The 19,179-nt window shown below is 38.7% G+C and overlaps 1 protein-coding gene across 5 annotated transcripts in view; it reads left to right on the forward strand.

Annotated features, from left to right (window-relative positions):
• Positions 1-8,726: 8,726 nt before the first annotated feature.
• Positions 8,727-19,179, forward strand: part of RNF19A (ring finger protein 19A, RBR E3 ubiquitin protein ligase) — a 39,809-nt gene continuing 29,356 nt past the window's right edge. For 3 of the 5 annotated variants that reach the window (XM_070940431.1, XM_070940430.1, XM_070940427.1), the window contains exons 1-2: positions 8,864-8,979; positions 12,831-12,965. The gene's annotated coding sequence lies outside the window, so the exon portion shown is untranslated. Of the gene's footprint in view, positions 8,742-8,863; positions 8,980-12,830; positions 12,966-19,179 lie in introns of those variants that run through there. The other 2 variants (XM_070940428.1, XM_070940429.1) reach the window with 2 other exon arrangements.

Here is a 19,179-nt window from a genome sequence, read left to right on the forward strand (position 1 = left end):
TGCAAGCCTCCTAGAGTCATAGGTGATATAACTGATATCATAAATAAATAAATAGTCAAATGAATGCTACTTTATTTATCTGTATATTTATATACTGTCTCTTTGAAAGACTCTGGTGCCTCACCATAAAACATTAAACCACGAGAACATTAAAACATTCTCAAACAAAAACACATTGACCTCTAAGCTAAATGTAAAATGGTACTTCCTAGATGCATTTCCTTCCAGTGATGTTTCTTTATTCTCCATCCCAAAGTGCCACTGGAAAAGCATGGTCTTAACTGCTCTCTAAAATTATAATAAGGAAGGATCTGCTACTGAACATAGTGTTTGTGGATTCCCTCCCCCTTCACATCTTGTGTGAGGGAATTCTCAGTCTGGCCTCTTACCCAGCGTGAAGGTGGCAGGAAGAATTTACTTGGGTCAGATGGTCCTGAAGATAACAAAGAATCTAAGTCATAAAGAGGTTTACACAGTGGTGGGTTATTCGGACCGGTTCACAAGAACCGGTAGTAAAATCGGTGGGAGGTTCCGCCCAACGACCCGGACGTCATCAGGAAGCACAGAAGTGTGTGTGTGTGCGCGTGAAGCAAGCGCACACATGGGCAGCCCCATTGCAAACCGGTAGTAAAGGTAAGTAGAACCCACCCCTGGGTTTACGGAACTATGTAATTAATAGCACTTTGACATGGAGGTTTACCCGCATCCATTGTGACCCTCACAGAATTGATGTTATTCTGTGGTACTGGAATGATTTATTAGCAAGTGGGCAGGTATATTTTGAACCGTTTGTAGCTTCCGAGCTGACTTTAAAGACAGTTCTGTTACATTTCAGCTGACTATGTTCATACATAATGCTAATCCATAAATCAGTTTCTGAAACATCCCCCCATCTCAAAAAATAATAATAATTAAGTTCCTTCAATATGTTAAGCCAAAACCAGCAAGCAAAACCCAGGACATTTTTTTGGTAATATAATGTGTGTAGATTAAATTATGATATTTTTGCTAGCTGACAAGATTGTGGACAGCCTCACACCCTGGGCTTCGGTGTCATGCATGCAGTAATAATCACATCAGTCTGGGATCAACTTGCCCATCACTACATATCCACTCCATAATTGTCTCATGATTTAGTGCAGAATATGGGGGCTGGCTCAGAGCTGGCTTTGAACTAGTACTTAACAGTGCCAACATTTTAAAGCGGGTGCAGACACAGTATGATAGCCCTAATCCATGTTGCCCACAGCAAGTGTTACTGTGGAAAACAATCAAACCTGTCAGCAATCTCCCCCCCAAGGCCCCCCTCATTTCCTGCAGAATTTTCTTCCCACACAAAGGACTTTATCCCTTTTCACTCTTAATTATAGCCCTCTAGCTAAATCTACTGATACATTCAGGAACACTTTCTGGTTTCCTCTCCTCCCCCCACCCCCTTTACAGAACTATGTGCTTTATCTTTTCTAATGAGATTTGTTTTGGCATATTCTCATAATACTAGTGTACTACTGGGTGTAAATATAAAAGCACAATTGATTCGATTGTTTATCGTGAAAGTGAGAAAATTAGTGAAAAGATGTAAGAGGTTCTAAATATGGCACAGGCCATTTTTTGTTAGCATCAAGAGAGGGTCTTGGGAGAAATAACTGGGATATGGAATAAGGGGGCAAGAATTAAAAAAAATAGAAAGTAAAATTACTGCAGGAAAAGAAACTACAAATCCTATGTGAAAAAGCAATAGAAGACAGATTAACCACCCAGTGGAATTAATAGAAAGTGGTCATAGGAAAAGCTTCTTAAAGAATTATGTTAGGAAATGCCATAAGAGTGTGCTGATTTATGTTAATGGAAAATATGAAAAAGGATGCTGTGTGGAACGAGAGAGTTAAAGAGACTGGCAATGAGAAAAAAAAATTGCTGTTAAGAGAGAGATTATTGCAAAAAATGAGGATAAAAGGAAAAATATTGCATAAATTGTAGAGGAAGTTACAAAGAGTGAAATCAGGAAGAGCAAAAGACTTTTATTATTTTAAAAGGCAGAGAAAAATACAGAACAGTTTTGACTGAAATAAAAAAGTGTTTTTGTAAGTGGATAAACATGCCTTAATAAGGAGCTTCCAGCAGCTCAAATGGAATTGAAAGTAAAAGTGATTAAATTATTTATGATGAAATTGAATGAACAAATGTTGGCGAAGTATTTTAGAAATTATAAGGGAACAATTGTGATACATGAAAAGGTTGAAATGAATGCTATAAATGTTGTCCAAAAATGGATGAAAAGGAAATTATGGATACTGAAATGTTGAACAAAAAAAAAGGCTATAGGAGTAGATGGTGTAACTGAAGAAATGTTAACATAAATTGTGGCTTTATTAATTTTTAACATGTGTGAAGGCTGCACTTCTACCTGAAGACTTCATAAATGTATCTTTACTGTTTTCCACAGAAAAGGAAATATAGCAAAGTGCATGCAAAAAATAGAGATTTGTTTCTTAACAAATTAGTTAAGCTTAATTAGAAGATATTTGACAGAATTCTGATTGAAAAGGTATAAGAGTTAACAGTCAGCAAATGTTAGAAAGTGCAACATGTATAGCAGAAGTACAGACCAGATTTTTACTTTTCAAGTCACCGAGAAAGGTATGAATGTCAGAAAGATTACTATTTGGTGATTTGCAGAAAGAACATAATGAAATGGGTAGGCAGGAAACATGATGGTTGTAGACTGTCATGTAATAGAATTCTTTCCCAAAACAGCTCATAGCAACAAAGATTAAGCAATTACCTAGTCTAGCAGTTGAACAGTCTTATGACTTTCACAGCGTGAAGCCAAAATTAAACAATCCTTGTTAGAGTTTAGTATGATATATAACTAAACCAATTTGTCTTTTGCACATTTGCAAACTAAACATGTTTTCAAAATTCATGGACATTTCAAGTAAATGTTATTCCTTTTGTCGGATATGTGAATGAATCACTCTTAGATTCCTCAGGGCTTCTTTTTAATCACCACTAAGGCATATGAATGTATCTAGAAAATAAGCCACTTATTTTAGTTGTTTCGATATTTAGGGCAAAGGATATTCAAAAGGATGCACTTCAGGATAATGGATGACTTCACCTGCACACTCTATGGATTTACTTAAATTTTTGTTTACTACAAACTGCAACATAAGCTTATGAGTCTGAATGGCAGAAATGATGCATGGTTTTTTTTAAACAAAGCACAAGACTTGATTGAGGTGAAATAAATGAGTAGATCTTAGTTAACTGATGCAATGCTTTGAGACAATATCAGCGGAACTTAAAATTGTTCTTTTACCAGATGATCATACATATTTGTGTCTGATTATGGATAACCCACATGTATCTGGGAAGTTTGTTCTTACACAAGATATGACATAATAGTTTTACTATCTTTTAGTTTTGATCCAATATTGTGTGCCATCAACTCATTTTTGTCTCCTAGTGACCAAATAGATATTTGAATAAGTGTTTCAATTTTTGGCTTATACCCAAAGCAGGAGTGGATAAGTTTGTCCTTTATATACTGTATTTCTATTAATATTTGATTAATTTATACAATGGCCAGTGCAATGTATTCACAAGTTATTACAAGTTGAAGGATTTCCTGTGCCCTACCCATTTTTAATTAAATGCCTTGCATTGGGCTTTTTCATGAATAATTTCCTCTTATTATATTGCCATAGAAAGGTGAATGCCAGGAAGATATATACCAGTGTATCTTCCCTTTTTCTAGATTCCTACTAACAATTTTTCCTGTGAAATTACTCCAATTTAAGTAGTGTCTAATAGTAAAAAACAAAACAAAAACCATAGTGCTTTATCCTTATTTTTATTTAGCTGCTGTGAAGGAATCAGGGGTTTATACTGTGGCAACTGAAACAAGGTGTTTTCCTTTTAAGGTTTTACATGTTTGTATGATACTATATTGAGTCATATTTTAGTTGAGTCAGGAGAAACTCAACTACCAGGGCACCCCGTTTTACTAGAATTATCTTAGTTGCTTTAAAGTCCCACTAATTTTGTAGTAGCGCTCTGGCTCACAATCCCTCTCCCCACTTTTTTATTTTAATATTTTTAAAAATTTTGATAAAACTTACAATGGTTTAGTTCAGCAAATTTTACCTATTTGGTTATTAAAAAATGATACATAAAAATGTTATTCCAGCTACATCTTAATCTTTGCGAAATAGCCTAAATAGTCAAGAAGTGATGGATGTGCGAGTAAAATCTTGATTGTGATATAAATCCCTGTTAATATTACAACCCTATTATAATAAGACATCAGAACTGCAATATTGTTCAAAATTTTATGTTTTCATCTTTTCTCTTTTAGCACTCAACTTTTTTTCCTTTTAACTAATTTGCAAAAATAGTCTGAAATATTACGAATCCAACAAATTATTTCAATTGTGTAATAAACCTATCACGTTTTCCATTAAATCCTTTGTTTACTATGGCAGTCTTCTATGATCTAAAATAGTGAATCTAATCAATGCCACTTTGTTCTCAATGTTTCTTAATATTTTTGGTTTGATGGTACATAAGTATTTGCCAACCATGATAATTTCTTTCCATATAGCTCATAATATATTTACTAGTTAAAAAAACATTTGGAAAATCATGAGGTTACAATGGTTTTTAGAATAAACTCTCTTGGACTTAATAACTGCTACTTTTGAGTAGACATATGGTAGAATTGCACTGCCACAATGCAGTCCCGTTATCCAAAAATAAGTTATACAATGGATGCTTGGTATTGCAAACAAATCTTTGAGGGCCTGTAAGTATTTTTGTAAAACATACCAGTCTGATTACAAACATGAGTGAATGTTTACTTATTTTGCTATGTTTTATTTGTTCCCTTACAGCTTTTCTGCAATGCAGAAAAGGATTTTACTTTCTTCTTTCTCTTTAGAATGTTTTTTTAAATGAATTTATATTGTTCTTGAGTTTCTAAAATATTGTCTGGCTTGTAATATCCTGTTGTTACACTATTGCTTTGTCTTGATGATATCATTTGGGATTTCTTTCATTCTTTAGAAATACGAATTTGACTTAACTGCTGATTTCTATTTCAAAGTGTGAGCATGCATTCTGGATGATTTTTACATTATTTACTCAAAAGTCTCTTATCTTGCTATTTCCCCCTCATGTACATCATCAGCTCTAAAACAGTACATATTCATGGAATCAGTTAATTCCTATGCTAAACAACTGCTTTTAAGATACTTGCAGTGAAGTGAAAATTAAAATCCAACCATAATATAATAAATATAAAAAAATATAATAAATATAAATATAAAATATAATAAATAGAAATATAATAAATAAATAAATAATACATTAGTCCTATAGTTTTTGTTTTTCCATGTATATGATTTTTCATTTATTAAGGAAAAAAGATCTCAATAGCCTTTATCTGTTTTTTTTAAAAAATATTTGTTTGTTTGTTATCAAATCTGATACTGTGGCCCAAGTAAAATCCTAAAGGAACAAACTTTCAGAACAATTCTGAAATATGTTTTGCTTACTTATGGAATAAAATTCAGAAGAATAAAAAGTGAGGTATAATATGACATGCTATCAAAAACTTAAAAATAGATAGGTTGGATAGTGTTGCAAGTAATTCAACTGACTGTTAGGTGGCAGCAAAGAAAGAGTTTTCTATATTTGTTTCTGCCCTCTGATGGTTGTCTGGATTAATGCAACCAGTTTGCCCTGGGTAAGAAATACATATTGCCTCATTGAAGTGTATCAATAATCAATCATTCTACATTTCAGAGGACACAGAGTCCATAAAATAGTCAATGCTATTTCTTGCTATTGCTGGTAATGTTGTGTTTTACAAGGAAGCTACATATTTAACTAACATCAACATTTCTCAAAATCTATCAAAACAACAGTAAGAGGAGTAAGGCATAATGGAGGAAAAGTTCTTTTTAAAAAATAAGCTAGTATAGTAAGAACAAAAACACAACCTTTGAGTGTTATATATTAATTCTAAGCTGGCTACACAAGATAGTTTGCCATCTTTAGAATCTCCTAAACTGCCTTTACTGTCCTAGTGAAAGAAATATCTTTCACTAGTCACTAGATGATAATACCTTTATCATCTTATTCCATAAAAACAACATTAACAACTAAATTTTGGGGGATTATCCGGATGACTCATTTACAATTAACTTTGAGCTGAACCACCATTTTAATTGAACTAGAGCCAAGACAGAAATTGCTTTGCCAAAGAAGAGGAAATCGGTTACCAGAAAGAAGACACATATTTCCACATAGTTTGCAAATGTTTATTCTGTATAGATGAAAATTGAGAAATAAATATAACTTAAATTTAATACATCTTATCAGTGGTGGGTTTCAAAATTTTTTACTACCGGTTCTGTGGGTGTGGCTTGGTGGGTGTGGCAGGGGAAGGATACTGTAAAATCTCCATTCCCACCCCACTCCAGGGAAAGGATACTACAAAATCCACATTTCCTCCCAATCAGCTGGGACTCAGGAAGCAGAGAATAGATGGGGGTGGGGCCAGTCAGAGGTGGTATTTACCGGTTCTCTGAGCTACTCAAAATTTCTGCTACCGGTTCTCCAGAACTGGTGAGAACCTGCCTGAAACCCACCTCTGCATCTCACTGTTGTGGCTGGAGACTGTGACTAGATGATCTTGGTGCTTCCTTAGTTTGCTGCCTATGCTTTTAAATAGACTTCAGACAGGACTCAAAATAGAAAATGCTGTCAAATAAAGGACAGTTCTCTAAAGACTTGCAAGCAGAGGTGTGCCTTTAGGAAAGTAGAACGTATGGTTGAAGGGCCAAGGCAATGAAAAATGAACAAAGGAATCTTTAACTCTGTGCTTATCAGTAGGAATAAAAACAGAAACTTTGGCAGAGAATTCAGCAAACCTTATTTGTTATGCAACTGATAGTTGAGGCAGTACTAGAGTTCTGCTGGATATCAGATAAGAAACTGCTGATCTGCTACTTTTGTTATTTTAATTTATTTATATGAAGAAATTTGATGCTGCCCTGCCAATACAGAATTTGATAGGTTGGTCTACAAATTGGTCTACAAAGTCAGCACAAATCCTACTGAGACTTTATTTCCAGATAAAGAATCAGATGTTTATCCCATTAGGTCTTTTGTATAGTTTATTCATAAATCAGAGGATCCAAATGTGTTTTCAAATTTTCAGTTCCCAGTACTGGGTATTTAGACTTGAATAGTATTCAGACTCTTGTTTTGAAAGTTTCTATAACATGTTCCAAAACTGATAAATTACTAGTATAACAATATAATTAATAACTAAATAAAATACAGCTATTTCAAGTGTTAAGAGGTGGTTTATAGATTATAATTAGCTCATTTTTTTTCTTGTTCTCATCCAGGTGGGTGAGAAGAAATGATAAACAAAATAATTCATTCAAGCTAACTTGAAAGGTAAGAAAGAAAAGAGAATTATTTCAAATTTTAAGTTTTTACTAAGAGACAGGATGGTCCTTGGTATTCAGGATATCTAATCACTATGTTAACCTGCAATTGTAAAGATACTACAGGATTTGTTTATTTGTGAATACCATGTTTCCCCGAAAATAAGACCCTGTCTTATATTTTTTTGGAACCCTGAAATAAGCGCTTGGCCTTATTGCCATGCACTCAAAAGCCCGTTTGGGCTTATTATCAGAGGATGTCTTATTTGGGGGGGAAACAGGGTACAATTATATAAGCTCACACTATAAATATATTAACGTAATACAGATCAAGGCCAAAATTGTGATAAAGTATAAAGTATATATATGTATATTTTAAAAAGCTGAACAAATTCTAACGTGGGCTAAGCAGACAGGTGTGTTAGGCTGCATCTCTACTTGCATTTCACCAGAAACTGGCCTGTCAAACTTTTTTCTGTCATTTCCCCATGATCTTGCCTTCCTCTCCACCCAACCCATGAATTACAGCAGTTAGCAGTTGAATTCTGGGAGTTGAAGTCCGCCTATCTTAAAAGTTGCTACGGTTGAGAAACACTGGATTCAAAGTAATATTTTCCACAGATGCCCTCCAGAAGGGCTGCTGCTCCATGCTGCCTAAAATCGTTTAGGTTTTGTCATTCCCTGGAAGAAGATCAGGCTACCAGCCCTTCCTGGGATCTAAGGAAATCAAAAAGGAAGAGCAAAAGGGCCCAGCAAATTTCAAGCTGCCAGGCGGTTGTTTTTTTTCCACCCTGGAGCAAATGTTACCACAACTTACTAGCGGGAACGACCCCAAGGGCTCCGCTTCGGGGCCAGCTGCTCCTTTGCGGCCCCTCTTCCTTTCCTGGGCCAAACGTTAAACGCATAAGGTATATTTATGGGAGCGGAGACAAGACTAGCCTCGGCCTCTGGAAGGCACTTTCTTCTCTGATCTTCGCAAGGAGGGCTTTGCTTCTTGTCCAGCCGGTCGGGGCAGCGAGAAGGGAAATGCAACCCGGCCGTGTTCTGCGAGGAAGTCGCTCTCCCCGAGTCCCCTTCCTCCGGAGGAGCAACGCGGGGCTGCCTGGATCCCCAAGTCCTCCCCCTGGACGCGCCGCCTCGCAGGGAGAAGGCAAACTTTAAGAGGAAATGCCGCCCGCGCTGCCTCCCCTGCACACCAGGCCTCCTCTTTCCTCCTCGCCGCCGCCGCCGCCGGCGGACAGACACCGGGTTCAACCCCCAGGCGGCCCCGCCTCGTCTGTGAGCTCAGCGGAGGAGCGAGGCGGAAATCTCCCTCTCTGCGGGCCAAGCCCAGCCCTTCCTTGCCTGGGGCCTGGCAAGCCTCTCCTTTCCCCCTCCTCTTCCTCCCCCTTCCCCGCCGCTCCCCCCTCTCTCCTCACACGCTCGCTTTTCTTCTCCCCTCAAAGGCGCTTCCTGCGCGGCGCGGGGCGGCCGAGGAGGGCCCAGCCGTTTGGGGTTTGCCTCCGCCGACTTCAAGGTACCGGGAAGGGCGGCGGGAGGGATTGTGGCGACGGCTTCGGGGGCTCCAGGAGCCCGTGTCCGGAGCTGGCAGTGGTGGTGTTGTGGGGGGGGGGGGTGAGGAGTCCCGCGGAAGCCGCCTGGCAGGCAGCGAAGGCGGGAGGGCTTGCTCGAGCCAACGGGCGGCGGCGGCGGCTGGAAAGGAGGGACGTTTCGCTTTCGGGGCTCCCGCTCGGCTCGGCTCCCGGGCGCGGAGAGGGCTTAGGCGGCGGCGGCGGCTCCTCACATTGCTGGGGAGTGAAGTCATCGTGGCCATTGTCTCCCCTGAGCTGCCCGCTGGGCGGCCAGAGGGGGGACCAGCCGCGAACCGTGGGGCCCGCCTTGTTCGCCGAAGCCGCCGGGCAGATTCCCCCCCTCAGACCGTCCCGAAGAGGTTCGTCCCTCAGGCTGTGCCCCGACTCTCCGCCCAGAGCATGCGAGGGGGTCTCTTCGGGGAAAGCGAGTAGTCCCTGCGGATCGCAGGAGCACCCCGATAAGTTTTCCGGGAAAGAACTTCTCAGCAATCGACGCCCTCTTTTCCCGGCCGAGTCTCTGAGGCACCTCTCGCTTGCAGGAGGAGGAGGGCGGCGTAAAGCAGCGCCACCTTAACCAAAGCCTCTGAGTAACTGGGAAAGAAAGCCGCGCTTCCTACAAAATAGAAAGGTAACCCAGGCCAAAGAAGGAAGTCCATTCCCAAGTGACAGGGGAAACGTTTTCCACATTCAGCCTCAATTATTACTTTTTTTTTTTTTTGGGTGGGGTGGGGGGTCGAGGTACAATAATCATTTATGTCTAGAAAGGCGGTATGACTTCTCCTTCCCCTAAAAATACAATTTACTTGAAAGGAATTCAGGTACTTTCCCAATTTAAAAAAAAAAAAGGTGTATAACCGTCGTTGTAATTCCTTTGGAAAACTAACCTCTAAGGGGCATGCTTAAGTAACGATATTTTCCTGGAGTTGTACACTAATGCTTTAATTGGTAGTAAAGGAATACCAAATATTGAATTGGAAATATTTGGTATTCAAAAGACAGATTAGACCAGCCCTTGAAATAGTTGACATTTTACCATGCTATTTGAATATTTTTTAACAGGTTTGGACGATAGTGGTTTCAAATTGCCTTACAGAGACAGGCTAGCCGGCTAGCACAGGTTGAAAAGGCAAAAGAGAGATATAAGTGGATGCAATGTGGGAATTTTAATGCTTCTATTTACACCTAAAGTAAATGTTTTTTAAAGCTTAGGTCAAATAAAAAAGCTGTTTCTGAAGTACACAGGATGTCAGCATAAAATAAGGTGGAATTTTCCTTTCCTTTTCATTAGTCAACAGCTGTTGGCTGTTGACTGTTCTGCTTAATGGAATTATTGTTAGCTTCTGTGTTAGAAACACAAGTTTAAGGAAGTACCTTCAGTGATCTGATTAGAATATTGCTGCTGGAGAAGCAAGAGTAAGTGAGAATATCCACATAATAGTATTGTATAATATAACCTATTGTTGGCAGATCAGCCTTACCACCTTAAAATGTAGGTTTTGGTATATTACGTCAATTCCTCAACACAGGTCATCTTGATAGTCACTGAGAAGACAGTAAAAAAAGTGAGTAAAAAGTCAGATGGTTGTTCAGAACTAGCAATGTAGGAGTGACGGTTAATCTTAAATAGTTTTATTTCTGTCATTCTTTTTAAAACTGACATAAAGCATTGTTGAAAAATAGAAGTGGAAAGCCTGCTCAAACCAATTTACTAATATGAATAGTTGATTGGGAAACTTGTGGTTGGTTTAGAAACAACCTTGCAATAGTGATTGTTGCAAGATTGTTATATTAGAACTGAAGCCAAGTGCACCTCATTTCTTTATTTCAGTTCCCTGTGGAATTCATATGCTTATATAGTTTAAGAGTACACAGGAGTAAACATTCTATCATGCATAATTTCTGTCTCAAACCACAAACTAGTTATTTACACTTGTCCTAATATGGCAATACAGTAATTAAATCAGAATTAGCATATTCATAGTATCAATTCTACACCTCAGAATCTTGTTGGTAGTGGCATGCATAGTTAGATGGACTTAAAAAAAACTATGTAAAAGGGGGTAAATTGTTAACACAAATGCTCTTGAATGTTAACATTCTTGGAAAATTGGCTTTTTGTTCTTACCACAGTGATATTTGTAGTGAGATTTAAGAAATGAAAGGGGGAAAAACACTGCCTTAAATACTTTGTATTTAAGTCATTGTGGTCAGAATTCCCTACATAGCCTGGAAGGAAATGTAAGCAAGAAATTCTTAAGGTGGATGTTTCTGTGCTTTGTCTTTGAAACTACATTATCCAGAACTACAATACAAAACACTTATGAAAAGAAATTAAAATATTGAAATTGTGATTGTTTGAATTGGAAGCAGTTATCTGAGCACATGTTATCTCTTTTTCAAGACATATGCATTTTATTTTAAATACATATTATCTTCTACTCGCACAACAAATCTGCTTGCACATTTATTAATTTAAAGACTTTTCCTTTAAATTAGTGATTATGGCTAACTGTGCAACATGACTGCCCCTGCTCTAATGCTTATCTAAAAGACATGACAAAGTTAAATGAATGGAAAAGGAGGGGGAAAATGAAGCTCAGACACCAGTGTTTATTTATTCTGTCAACATATGGACATAGTAGGTAGCTTGTTAGAATTACTGTCCATAGGTAATAGTTGGTGGAGAACCAAAGCAGGGTGTTTGCAATATGGAGAAGATGGAATAGTCTTTCTCTTTTCCTTCATTTTGCAGCCAATCAGGTGATTGGCAAATATGAGAGGAAGTGTAGAAAGATACAGCATATTTTATTTATTTATTTATTATTTATTTATTTTATTGAATTTCTATACCGCCCTACTCCCGAAGGACTCAGGGCGGTGCACAGCCATGAAATAAAACACATAGATATACAAAATTTAAAATCGAATAAAATGAATTAAATAAGTTTGGCTGAATTAATACCCATAATTTAAGATACCCATATTTTAAAATACATTAAAAATTTAAAATTTAAATTTTAAGATATTTTCTTATCTTTTTCTGATGTGACATGTGATTGTACTGTCCACAAGTGTTTATCGCCTTCTTTCTCTGAATTGTTTAGCTTTCCATGGCTGTTGACAGGTATTTGCTTGGTTGGAGGAAAATGGCCAAGTTTGCAGAAAGTTAGGATTATTTTTAGGCCTCATTTTCAAACTTCCATTCTCCAAAATATTGTGAGCACAATTGGTATTTTTATTAAATGCCAAGAAAAAAGAAGAAAAGTTTTACTAGTGTTTATCTGAATATCAGTTATGACTTTTCCATATTTCCAGTGTGCACTTGTGGCCTTGTTTTTACTATATTGTCTAATAGAGAATTATTCAAAACTTGAATGCTTGAATTCTATTCAGTAAGCTTGAACTGGACTAATAAAGATTTGGTTCAGTATTGCTTGGATTTTTTTCCTCATCTGAGGAGATATTTTCACTTTTTGTGCAATTTGTAGTCTGTGCTGGGAAAATTAATAAGGTATAGAATTAAAAAATCAAACTCTTGACAGATCTAGTAACTTGACAGTTTTGTATGTCTTAAAGCAGGGGTGTCGTCTTAAAGCAGGGGTGTCAAATCCATGTTGTCAGGGCAGCGTCACGTGACGTATTGTGACTTTTTCCCCCTTCGCTAAACGGTGTGGGCATGGCCAGCACATGACGCAGCCCAGGCCGTGAGTTTGACAGCCCTGTCTTAAAGCAATCCAAACATTTTTGCATAATAATAGAGGGGAACTTCTATTTTACTTCTTTGTCTTCGTTTCAGATTCAAGATTAGTTTTCATGTTAACTTGATAAGGCATAACCAACTAATTTATTACATGGCTGCACTACAAATTTGAGCATGATCTTTGAGATTCTATTGCTGGCTGGCACATGGAGGCTTATTTCATTCATTAAGGTAATGTCTTGATTTAATTATATTAATTACACTTCATTTTCATCAATTTAGAAATCTGATATTTTCTGTTTTGAAATAAAGGATATACTGTATGTCAGGGGTGTCAAATTGGTGGCCCGTGGACCGGATGCCTCATCACAACTTTTTTCATAAAGGGAAAAAAGTTGCGATCCATCACGTGATGGCAATGTGACACAGCGAGTTTGACACCCGTGATATATGTTGAGTAAACAAATTATATTTAACATGTAATTTTTCTTAAATGTGACACATTCATGTTTAAAATCTCTGTGAAAGTTGTTTCTTCTGTTATTTTTAATTTTTCAAGGTCTCTTATAATATACTAATTCATTATTATAGAATAAATGTTAGTTTTAACACAATTTAGAGAATAAAAGATAAATTGTTAACAAAATTTTACCAACCACCTTATGTTCTCATAATCTCTGTGTAGAAGCATAATGGAGATTTCCAATTTACAGTCTAAATGATCAAGAAGAAACTCTGGTGCTTTGAGCAAGCACCCTTCTAATTCTTAAGTCCTGTACTCAAGCTTTCATTATATCCCACAAGAACCATGCTTGGTCATTTCATGCATTCTGTCTATAGCACAAAGTGAAACAGTTTTAGCATATTTATAGCCAAGAAGTAGACCTGTCAAGACATAGCCTACTGTTTTTTTCAGTCCTACCGAAATCTTAATGAGTCCGGTTATAGCATTACAGGTAATTCTTGTTTAACAACATAATTGGGATCAGCATCTTAGTCGTTGAGCAAAGCAGTCATTAACATCATTGCTTCGCAACAACCACAATCCCAGGACTTTGGATAGTGAAGTAGATGGCTGGAAACTGCTGCCTGTCAGGGGATTTCATCCTGAAATGTTCCTGCAACTCTGCACAGAGGGGAAATCCTTATTGGGGCTGCAGGAACGAGCTGAAATCTTCAGAACTTCAGCTTTGATCCTGCAGCCCAACAAAGAATTTCCTCTGCACGCAAGATTTCAACTCCATTTTGTAGCTTGTAGAAAGATTTCAGGTCCCCTCCACTTGCAACCTTCCCTGCCGGTTTCTCCGTTGACTTTCTGGGAAAGCCACAGAGAAGATTGCAAATGGCGATCAAATGATTGCAAGGTGTTTGGGGATTGCAGATGTGAGCCAGTTGCCAAGAGCCCAAAATGTCATGTCATGTCAGGCTGGTGGAGTGACATTTTACACAATCTGTTTCAGTGGCCATTGTAACTTAAAACAATTGTTAAACAATCCAGTAGTGAAATCCAAATTTTTTTACTGCTGACTTGATGGGCGTGGTGTGGCTTGGTGGGCATGACTTGGTGGGCATGGCAGGGAAAGGATACTGCAAAATCTCCATTCCCATCCCACTCCAGGGGAAGGATATTGCAAAATCTCCATTTCCTTCCCACTCCTGGGGGAAGGATATTGCAAAACCTCCATTCCCACCCCACTCTGGGGCCAGCTAGACGTCGTATTTGTCAGTTCTCTGAACTGCTCAAAATTTCCGCTACCGGTTCTCCAGAACCTGTCAGAACCTGCTGAATTTCACCCCTGAATTAGTCCCAAGTCAAGAACTGCCTGTATAGGATTTGCAAGAGTTGTATAAGTCAATCAGAATAGAGCTGGAAGAGAACTTGGAGGTCTTCTAGTCCAACCCCCTGCTATAAGTAGGTATAAGTAGGAGAACCTATATCAGTGATGGCTAACCTTTTTGCCGTCGCATGCCAAAAGCGGGGGAGCACGGGTGTGTGTGTTACATGTGTGTGTGCCTACATCCATAATTCGATGCGCCCCGTGCATGCGTGTGTGACCCTCCCCGCGCTCCCCCCACTTTTGGCACGCGATGGCACAGTGGGCCTGGTAGGCCCGTTTTTCACCCTCCCCGGGCTCCAGAGGCTTTCTTGGAGCCTGAGGAGGGCAAAAACAGCCTTCCCCACCTCCTCCCGAGGCCCTCTGGAGGCCGGAAATGGCCCATTTTCCGACTTCCAGTGGGACCGGTAGGGCAGTTTTTTGCTCTCCTCAGGTTCCAGAGGCATTCTAGGAGTCTGGGGAGGGCGAAAACGGCCTTCCCCACCCCCTGGAGGCCCTCTGGAGGCCGGAAGCGACCCATTTGCCGAGTTCCAGTGGGCCTGGAAGGCCTGAAAATCAGCTGGCCAGCACGCACATGCGCACCGGAACTGAGCTAGGGCAACGCTCACATGCCCACCGGTATGGGTCCGTGTGCCACCTGTGGCACGCGTGCCATAGGTTTGCCATCACGTATATATACCATTTCAAACAAGTGGCTGTCCAGTCTTTTCTTAAAAACCTCCAATAATGAAGCACCTATAACTTCTGAAAGCAAACTGTTCCACTGGTTAATTGTTCTCACAGTTAGGAAGTTTCTTCTTAATTCCAGGTTGCTTCTCTCCTTGATTAGTTTCTATCCATTGTTTCTTGTCTTGTCTTCTGGCGCTTTGGAAAATAAGTTGACCCCCTCTTCTTCGTGGCAGTCCTTCTGATACTGGAATACTATCATGTCACCCCTAGTTCTTCTTTTCTATAGACTAACCATACCCAATTCCTACTACCATTCTTCATATTTTTTGTCTTCAGGTCTTTAATAATCGTAGTTGCTCTTCTTTGCATTTTTTCCAAAGTCTCAACATTTTTTTTGTAATGTGGTGACCAAAATTGGATGTCATTTGTGTTATTAACTGAAATAGTGTATATGTGTGTGATGTGCGTGTTTGTAAAAATATGTAAAAATAAATTTGAATATATCTTTTAGAAGATATTAGATTAGGTTCCCAGTTGTGAGATACAAAAACATAACTTTTTGATCATTCTAAACTGGAATTCTCTTATAGCAGTTGGTGCTTATACTCAGTAATTTAGAAAGAAGGTAAAGCATGTATTCTTATTTTTTTATATAAAATTAAGCCAGGGTTCAAATCCATCATAAAAGTAAAATATTTAACATTAAATAGTTTGGATTTTGTTAGAAATATTTTATTATTGCATATTTTATCAGTTGAATTTAGGCAGTCAACATTTTCTTTATATGTTGCTTTCCCATAATTGTGCCCAAAGCAGAATAATCCATTGCAATATTTAAATATTTGTATTGTAACAGTAGCTTAGCAAAAGTTAGGGCTGGGAGACCTACAAGTTGATCGTAAGACTACATTTTGATACAAATTTGTAGTTTTACAACTGGAAATACTAATGACGGGTTGAATACCACTTTTTGAATAGTGGTGGGTAGGATAGTTTTAAATAAGAAACATTGACATTTTTATCTTTGCATTAGGAAAACCATAAAAATATATTAGACTAGGTTTTATGATTTTTAAAAAGGAATAACAAAATGCAGAGAATATCTTTTCAAAAAATGAAATCTCTGAATAATGCTTGATAGGGATCCCAAAATTATTAAGAATTAAGCTTCATAAGCATATATCTTTAACTCTGTTGTTGAAGGCTATAAGATAAAGGCATTTTTGTAAAATAAGTTAAACACTTAATCATTGATTTATTGTGGAGATTTATAAACTGCTTACTCACCAAACAAATTAACCCATAGTTCTGATTTTTTAAAAATTTTGTTTTAGAAATTTATAAGACTGCCCATCTCTATAACACTGGGTAGCACAATAATGAAAATAAATACAGTCAGGTCCAGAAATATTGGGACATCGACACAATTCTAACATCTTTGGCTCTATACACCACCACAATGGAGTTGGAATGAAACAAACACCATGTGCGTTAACTGCAGACTGTCAGCTTTAATTTGAGGGTATGTACATCCAACTCAGGTGAACGGTGTAGGACTTACAGCAGTTTGCATATGTGCCTCCCACTTGTTAAGGGACCAAAAGTAATGGGACAGAATAATAATCATAAATCAAACTTTCCCTTCTTAATACTTGGTTGCAAATCCTTTGCAGTCAATCACAGCCTGAAGTCTGGAACACATAGACATCACCAGACGCTGGGTTTCATCCCTGGTGATGCTCTGCCAGGCCTCTACTGCAACTGTCTTCAGTTCCTGCTTGTTCTTGGGGCATTTTCCCTTCAGTTTTGTCTTCAGCAAGTGAAATGCATGCTCAATGGGATTCAGGTCAGGTGATTGACTTGGCCATTGCATAACATTCCACTTCTGTCCCTTCAAAAACTCTTTGGTTGCTTTTGCAGTATGCTTTGGGTCATTGTCCATCTGCACTGTGAAGCGCTGTCCAATGAGTTCTGCAACATTTGGCTGAATGTGAGCAGATAATATTGCCCGAAACACTTCAGAATTCATCCTGCTGCTTTTGTCAGCAGTCACATCATCAATAAATACAAGAGAACCAGTTCCATTGGCAGCCATACATGCCCACACCATGACACTACCACCACCATGCTTCACTGATGAGGTGGTATACTTAGGATCATGAGCAATTCCTTTCCTTCTCCATACTCTTCTCTTCCCATCACTCTGGTACAAGTTGATCTTGGTCTCATCTGTCCATAGGATCTTGTTCCAGAACTGTGAAGGCTTTGTTAGATGTTGTTCGGCAAACTCTAAACTGGCCTTCCTGTTTTTGAGGCTCACCAATGGTTTACATCTTGTGGTGAACCCTCTGTATTCACTCTGGTGAAGTCTTCTCTTGATTGTTGACTTTGACACACATACACCTACCTCCTGGAGAGTATTCTTGATCTGGCCAACTGTTGTGAAGGGTGTTTTCTTCACCAGGGAAAGAATTCTTCGGTCATCCACCACACTTGTTTTCCGTGGTCTCCCAGGTCTTTTGGTGTTGCTGAGCTCACCGGTGCATTCCTTCTTTTTGAGAATGTTTCAAACAGTTGTTTTGGCCATGCCTAATGTTCTTGCTATCTCTCTGATGGGTTTGTTTAGTTTCTTCAGCCTAATGATGGCTTGCTTCACTGATAGTGACAGCTCTTTGGATCTCATCTTGAGAGTTGACAGCAACAGATTCCAAATGCAAATAGCACACTTGAAATGAACTCTGGGCCTTTTATCTGCACATTGTAATTGGGATAATGAGGGAATATCACACACCTGGCCATGGAACAGCTGAGATGCCAATTGTCCCATTACTTTTGGTCCCTTAACAAGTGGGAGGCACATATACAAACTGCTGTAAGTCCTACACCGTTCACCTGAGTTGGATGTACATACCCTCAAATTAAAGCTGACAGTCTGCAGTTAACGCACATTGTGTTTGTTTGTTTCATTCCAACTCCATTGTAGTGGTGTATAGAGCCAAAGATGTTAGAATTGTGTCGATGTCCCAATATTTCTGGACCTGACTGTATGTGGCCTAGTTTAAAAAAACCCAAATGCCAGAAAGAGAGAAAAAACATTAAAACTAGTCCAAGGCCTGCCACCCACTTTAACCCAAGGCCTTTGGAGAGAATCAGATTTTCAGAGCTCTTTTGGACTTGGCCAAATAGGGGCCAGATGTATCTCGGAGGGAATGATGTTCTGAAGGGCAGGTACTTTAACAGAGAAGGCATCCTTCCTAGGCCCATCAGATGATTCTGTTTAATGAATGGCACCTGGAGCATGCCAGTTCTGTCCGTGTAAAAAATGTAATAAAACAATTCCATATAAAATAGAGTACTATCCAAAATATCTTCTCTTACTATCAACTATTGAGAACCTTCCATTCTAAAAGCCCTACAAAAAAGAACTGTTCTTGTCACATCTAAATGAAGTAAGCAGATATCTTGACTTTAATAGGCAGACTCTGTGAGCATGAACAGTAGAGATAATGAGAAAGCTGTCCTCTAGGTTCTTGTTTCCTTCATGTTTTGGGTAAATACCCACAATCCCTTTTCTGGCTTAGACCATGTCAGGTAGGCAGATTCCACTGATACGACATCTTTCAAAAAGGTAACAAGAACCAAAGTAATGACAACCTGTATAGGTAGCCAGCAACATCTTGAATAGAACCTGGTGGCGCAATCGTTAGAATGCAGTATTGCAGCCTAAAACTACTGGGTCCTCAAACTTTTTAAACGGGGCCAATTCATGGTCCCTCAGACTTTGGGGGACTAGACTGGCTGGGTGGGCGTGGCTAGATCATCATGTGACTGGGTGGGCATCACTAGGTCATATGACTAGGTGGGTGTGGCCAGTTTAACAGTCCATTAAACAATGCACACAAATTAAACTTTAATTTGTTTTGCTTTTGTTTGCATGTTGC

Source organism: Pituophis catenifer, unplaced genomic scaffold, assembly GCF_029215685.1.
Source record: "Pituophis catenifer annectens isolate HBS135680 unplaced genomic scaffold, rPitCat1.0.hap2 SCAF_3, whole genome shotgun sequence".
NCBI lineage: Eukaryota > Metazoa > Chordata > Lepidosauria > Squamata > Colubridae > Pituophis > Pituophis catenifer.